The sequence below is a fragment of the Micrasema longulum genome, unplaced genomic scaffold (genome assembly GCF_059751315.1).
Source record: "Micrasema longulum isolate JH-2025_06_02 unplaced genomic scaffold, ASM5975131v1 h1tg000357l, whole genome shotgun sequence".
NCBI classification, from domain to species: domain Eukaryota; kingdom Metazoa; phylum Arthropoda; class Insecta; order Trichoptera; family Brachycentridae; genus Micrasema; species Micrasema longulum.
Window position 1 is genome coordinate 726,578 of NW_028277559.1, and position 6,000 is coordinate 732,577.

At 30.9% G+C, this 6,000-nt stretch overlaps 1 protein-coding gene across 1 annotated transcript in view; it reads right to left on the reverse strand.

Annotated features, from left to right (window-relative positions):
• LOC148282231 (acetylcholinesterase-like) overlaps positions 1 to 5,671 on the reverse strand; it is a 136,155-nt gene extending 130,484 nt beyond the window's left edge. Inside the window, exon 1 of the mRNA XM_088225411.1 lies at positions 5,515 to 5,671. The gene's annotated coding sequence lies outside the window, so the exon portion shown is untranslated. The remainder of the gene's footprint in view (positions 1 to 5,514) is intronic.
• Positions 5,672 to 6,000: the final 329 nt, after the last annotated feature.

The window sequence follows — 6,000 nt, forward strand, 5'->3', positions numbered from 1 at the left end:
TATTTAAATTTTACTTATTTGAAAAAAACAACAGGTGTTATATAAGAATATTAAGTTTATAAATCTTACGTACGTATTATGATGTACATATAGGAACATTATGAATGTAGCTGCAAGACTTTTTGTAATCTATCTTCTATTTTCAAAAATTTGTTTTTCATTTCATTTTTTTAAATATCACTCAAACTCTTAACTTCATTGTCAAATAAAAAATAAATAAAATGTTAATAGGGGCTAGATTTTGTATTGTCCATGCGCTCTGTAGCTGTAAGACGTGCTGTAATCTAGCTCCTATATATCATAATTAAAGACGAGGAACTAGAATCTCAACCGTCCAGCTCTGTAGCTGCAAGATGTGCTGGGATATTTATTTATTGTACAGCGCCCGTGGGGTGATTTTCACAAAAAATATGTTTTGTTAATTATTCAAATATATGTTGCATACGTTAGTATAAATAAATTTTATTTTAAATATTTAAAAACATATTAAGTTTTGGTCCATTTGTTATTAATTGTTATAATGTCAGTGGTACCCATTTCCTTTATACAACAAAATAAGTTTTATTGCATAGTTTGCAGGTAAAAAAAAATCAATCAGATGAATCTCACTCGCACCAATAAAAGTTTCAGCTCCTTGACTTCACAAACATCAACAGATGGAAGAATTGAAAGAATATAAATGATCAAATATAGAAAGATCGGTGAATGTTACACAGTGTGTAAAGTGGCCACTTAAACCAGCTCATGGCAGGTCATAAGCCCTTTAGATGCCTGAACATGTATACTGCCTTCTCTTAAATGTTGTTCTTCTCCGTTGTAATATTTTGACAGTTCCCTAGGGGATTAAATCCAGTCTTTACAAAAATTTGGACAAACTCAAAACATTGTTCTCCACTCAAAATATTGATTTAATCTTTTTAATGTGAGTTAAATATGTTTTATAATAAACGAACATTTGGAAAAACTCAAATATTGTCATGAAACCAACTGGTCTAAGAAGAAGTTTTAAAATTGAAAAATGGTTATCAAGCGTTGCCTAGTGTGTGAAATAATTCAGTCAGATGAATCTCTTCACAACAATAAAGGTTTCGGCTCTTTAACTTCACTTAAGTCAACAAATGGAAGAATTGAAGAAATGTGGATGTTTAAACATAGGCAAAATGGTGAATGTTACACAGTGTGTAAAGTGGCCACTTAAATCAGCCAATGACAGGTCATAAGCCCTGTAAATGCCTAGACTTCCATATTCCCTTTTTTAAGGTATTTCCCATCCCTGTTGTAATTTGTTAATTTTAGGACTAGTTAACATTTTAAACATTCTACTCAAATATAATTTATTAGGACAGCAAGAATCCGCTCTAAAACAAAGAAACCAGCCAGAAGCCAGCCAACTGTCAAAATAAAAACCGAACTTTATTTTGTAATTCCAACTACCAACATAAGCAGAAAAATAGAAACGTATTTGAGAATACCAATTACTAGAAAATAAACTCACAGCTTTATACTTTCGGTGGCTACGTGTGTAAATCAATCTTAAAATCGTGTATATTTTATTATACACCCGGGATGAAAGGGTTAATTCGATCAGGCCTTGTACACGCATAGTATTCCCAATACCAAATTTACTGTTGCTTGGTTCTTCTCGTAAGTTCCATCATCTTTACAACATGCCAATTATTATCAGTTTTATTGCTTTCTTAGCGAGTTAACGTAGCGAGTGTTAGGTGCTAACATAAGTTGTGTCAAAAAAAAAAAAAAATAAGATAAAATAAATAGTAGAATTTCTAGGTCTCAAAACGTAGGTACGCCACCTAGAGTAGGTGGTAATATCTTAATTCGTAAAATGAAAACAACTACTGCACAACATAATTTTCCTTACAGAGGAATATTTTTCTTTAATTAAATGAACAAAGATAATAAAAATTACAGTCAGGAATACAATATATTTAAGAAAAAAGTAAAAAATTACATCCATAATTCTTTTTTATGTAACACTGATTGAAAACATCGTTCATATCTTTTTTGTAATTTATTTATGATATTCTAAAAGTATTATTGATAAAAATAAAATAATCTATTGTAAAACGATACTCTCCATTATGTACACAAGAATTGTTTATTTCTTTTATGCAATAAGAAACGTTAATGTAAATATAAGTATTTGATTACTGAAAAAAATTGTATTTAGTTGTAATATTGTATTTTTATTTGTTATAAATAAAAAATAATAAAAATAAAAATTACGATCTGGCGATTTATCAAATATTTACATTTATATTTTTGAGGACATTTTCAAATAGTTGCAAATAACTCGCTAATATAAAATGGGAACAGAGTTGTAGCAGAGTGGATAATTGAGCCCTTGACTTTAGATCCGTAAATCCACGACGTTAGCCACGGGATCACAACCTCGTATCTTTTCATTGAAGTGGATTGCAATAATCAATTTAATCCTAAGATTGTTTGCTCAAATATTTGTTTACGTGGATTTTGATATATATCTAAAATATGTGTAATTATAGTCCGTCGGTATAATTGTAGTTTTAAAGGTAATAGTTTTAGTCTAAGAACTAATTGTAATGTTTTTAGAAGTAGTCGTGATATAAATAATAGTACCTAATATTGTCCGTAGTACTAGTAAACGTAGGGTGTTTAACGGCATTGTTTTCGTCGTATTAGAAGTAGTAATACTAATATCTATAGTAGTTGTAATCGTAATCTTAAAAGTAGTAGTAGTAGTGGTATTTTATTAGCTCTAATCGTAACCTTTGCTATCGTAACGTAAAGCTTTGAGGCCCACAGGAGACGGAAAACAGGCATGTACCATAATCTTCATGCATGTACCATAAAACAAAGTCATGCATATTTTATAGGCCCAAAAATTTTTATTCTTTTTTTACTGATAACATTTCATTGATCCCAAACTTTCAAAATTTTCCTTCTTTTAAAAAACACGCACTTTCCTGGATTCAAGTAAAAGATATTAACTCTTTTTTTCTATGATATATTTTGTTGTCTTTAATAATAAATAATATTTTTATGTGTTTTTAATAATATTTTTTATTGCCTTTTTTAATTAAAATAAAATAAAAAAGTACCTTATCATCTTTTACAGAATATTTTCTTTTCTCTTTCTCATATTACACAAAAATATTATACCTGTTTTTTTTATTTTAAGAGTGAAAATTCATAAACATTTCTTGTATACCCACGAACAGGCTATGCTTTTGTGGAATTTTTTGTTTACTATTTTTACTGTTAATATGTATGTATTTCAATGCTATGTAATAATCCTTTATTTTTTGAAACATCTGTTTTATCTCTTATGTATATTGTAAAAAAACAAAAATAAAATAAAATAAAAAAAGGATAGTAAAAACAAAAACTGACGCTAAAGGAATTTAGAGTAGCGCTGGGCTAGTCTTGTGTCAAATAAAAAAGCGAATAGATTTCCTCAAATGCTACAAATGCTGGAAAATGTTTTTTTTTAATTTTTATACTTTTTTGATCAGTTGGTAAAACGTCACCAGTCGATTCATCTCATTGAACTCCTTTTAAAGGATCAAAATCCTTTGATCCGTTCCTTAAGCACTTGTTCTTCTACTTTTGTTTGCCTTGTGACCTGACCAAACTACCGGAAAGCACGCAGTTGCAGGTCGTTCATTATTTTATTTCCAGAAAATCAAAATATCAGTCCTATAACCGTAGACTAGCGGTGGCCAACCGGTCATCTGCGGCAGAAAAAAATAATAGTTGGTCGAATTCATCAGTTATCCTTTCAAAAATATAACTTGCATAATGTCCCACAAATTTGTAGAGATGCTTTCATATTTAACTGGATATTTTTTTTTTTTCTGCGCTGCAATATATTTCTGAAAACACGGCCAGGCTCTGGTCTAAATACTTAGACATTGGTTTCTAAAGAAGGATATCTGAATATTAAAAAATATGCTGAACAATTGTACTCGTGTTTTAGTTCAGCATATTTATTTGAATCGACATTATTCTACTTAAATCAATCGAAAAATAAGCACCGTTCTTGCTTGACATACGCTAAATTATTTAAAGTTGACAATATCCAGCTACAAACATTATTTTGCTACCCTAGCGAAATTTTATGTACCTGATCGTATTGCATGCGTAATAAAGTTACATTTTTCAATTAAATGATTGACACGGAAAAATTGTTTATCGAACTAGAAAAGCTGCCTGAAGGATCTCTCTACAATCTGGTAGCCTTAGCATATTTGCGGTGATAAGAGATAATCCAAAAGTTCATATATACGCTTTATTGATTTGATAAAAGGAGAGAAATGAATTCTTCACTGTCCAGGATTAAATTAATTGAACGTGATTAATTCGCCGAAATTATTTTTTTAAAAGCCTTGAAATTCTTTTTGGAAGCTAACATATCTGTATATCCGACAGAACCAATAACAGGGCCATAGGTAGTTGTGAAAAACTCCATTCGGTAATCGTTAAGAGAGGAAATGGGGCTCTGCATAGCGAAAAGTAGATTTCACAACCCCTACTATAGACTGTCTATGACCGTGTTAGGAAGCATCTGTATTCCTTCGCTCTTTTTTCCCAAGCTTCAGGTATCCATAACATATAATGAGATGGAAAAAAAATATGGCAATAACCATTTTGTGATGCCTCTTTGCTGGCATACGTTTTTCAACTTCTCTAATGCGAGCCAGAGCCTGTCGTTTCTCAAAATCAGCATCACAACCTCCTTCGAACGTTACCAATGCGTAAGTTTACAACTAACCTATAACAGGTTATAAGCCCAGTAAATGCCCGAACTGACTTATTATCTTTTAAAAATGTATTTCATCTTTACGCTTTTCAATTACAGTCATGATTTAAAAACTTTATTATCTTCATAAATTTTCCTATTTGAGTAGTGCGGAAAATGTACCACGTTACCGACGTGGCGCTGGCGTTGCAATACGATTCCTCTCGTAGTACCTACGGTACACATTAATACAACACTACTGTTCCGTTTGTACATATGCACGAATATTTTCTCGGCACCTCATTATTTCAATTGTATTACATCCTCCCAAAGATTGATCATTTGGTTCAATGACATGCTATATTTTGATAACACACAATAATTGATTTTAAATAACTTAAAGTAATCTACAAGTAAAATGCAATCATAATTATTATGAACATATCACTGTGATACGAATGAAAAAAAAATTAAAAGCGATCAAAAAAAAAAAAAAATTTAAAAGTTTATTTTATAATTTCTAATCATTTTTCTTAGTTCTTTTAACTTCAAGCATTCTGTTTTTTTTTTTGGTAATTTAACTTTTTTTTATAGTGCGTACTTAGTTTGTATTGTTAGAAACCATATTACCTACTTATTTAATTAATAGTTGACATATAACTAAACAACTTAAAAAATAACTTACTTTAAGTTTTCCATATTTTCTGTATGTGATTACAGTATTTTAAACTTATTCAAAAATGTTTTTATCCATTTAAAAAGGCTTTGATGCTTACCTTTATTTGAATCCAGCTCCAAAATAAAAACACCGACGGTCAAAAGTTTTACCAACAATTCAACATTTATTTCCCAACAGATGTGTAATTACAACAGGTGTTTTTTGATACATACAATTTTTCACACACCACAAAACTACATTAAAAATACAGCGTATACGAGTCTCAAACGTAACACGATTAAGAAGGTAAATAAAAGTTTGTATAAATAAATTTACGATAGAGGCATATGTATGATATGTTCAGTGTAAAAAGCGAAAATATCAAACGCACCTGACGGAAGATGCGAGCGAACTGAGCACTCCGTAGGTCAGTCGTAGGAAGGAGAGTAGGGGTGTCGCGAGGGGAGGGGATGAGTAGAGGGGGTGATAGAGCGGGCCAGGGGGGGTAGGAGTACAAGCGGGCGGTCGATAGTAGGGCTATGCCAACTATGTCAAAAACCTTTTCAATCCCTTTCAACATAAACGGAGCCATTTGCCAAATTTG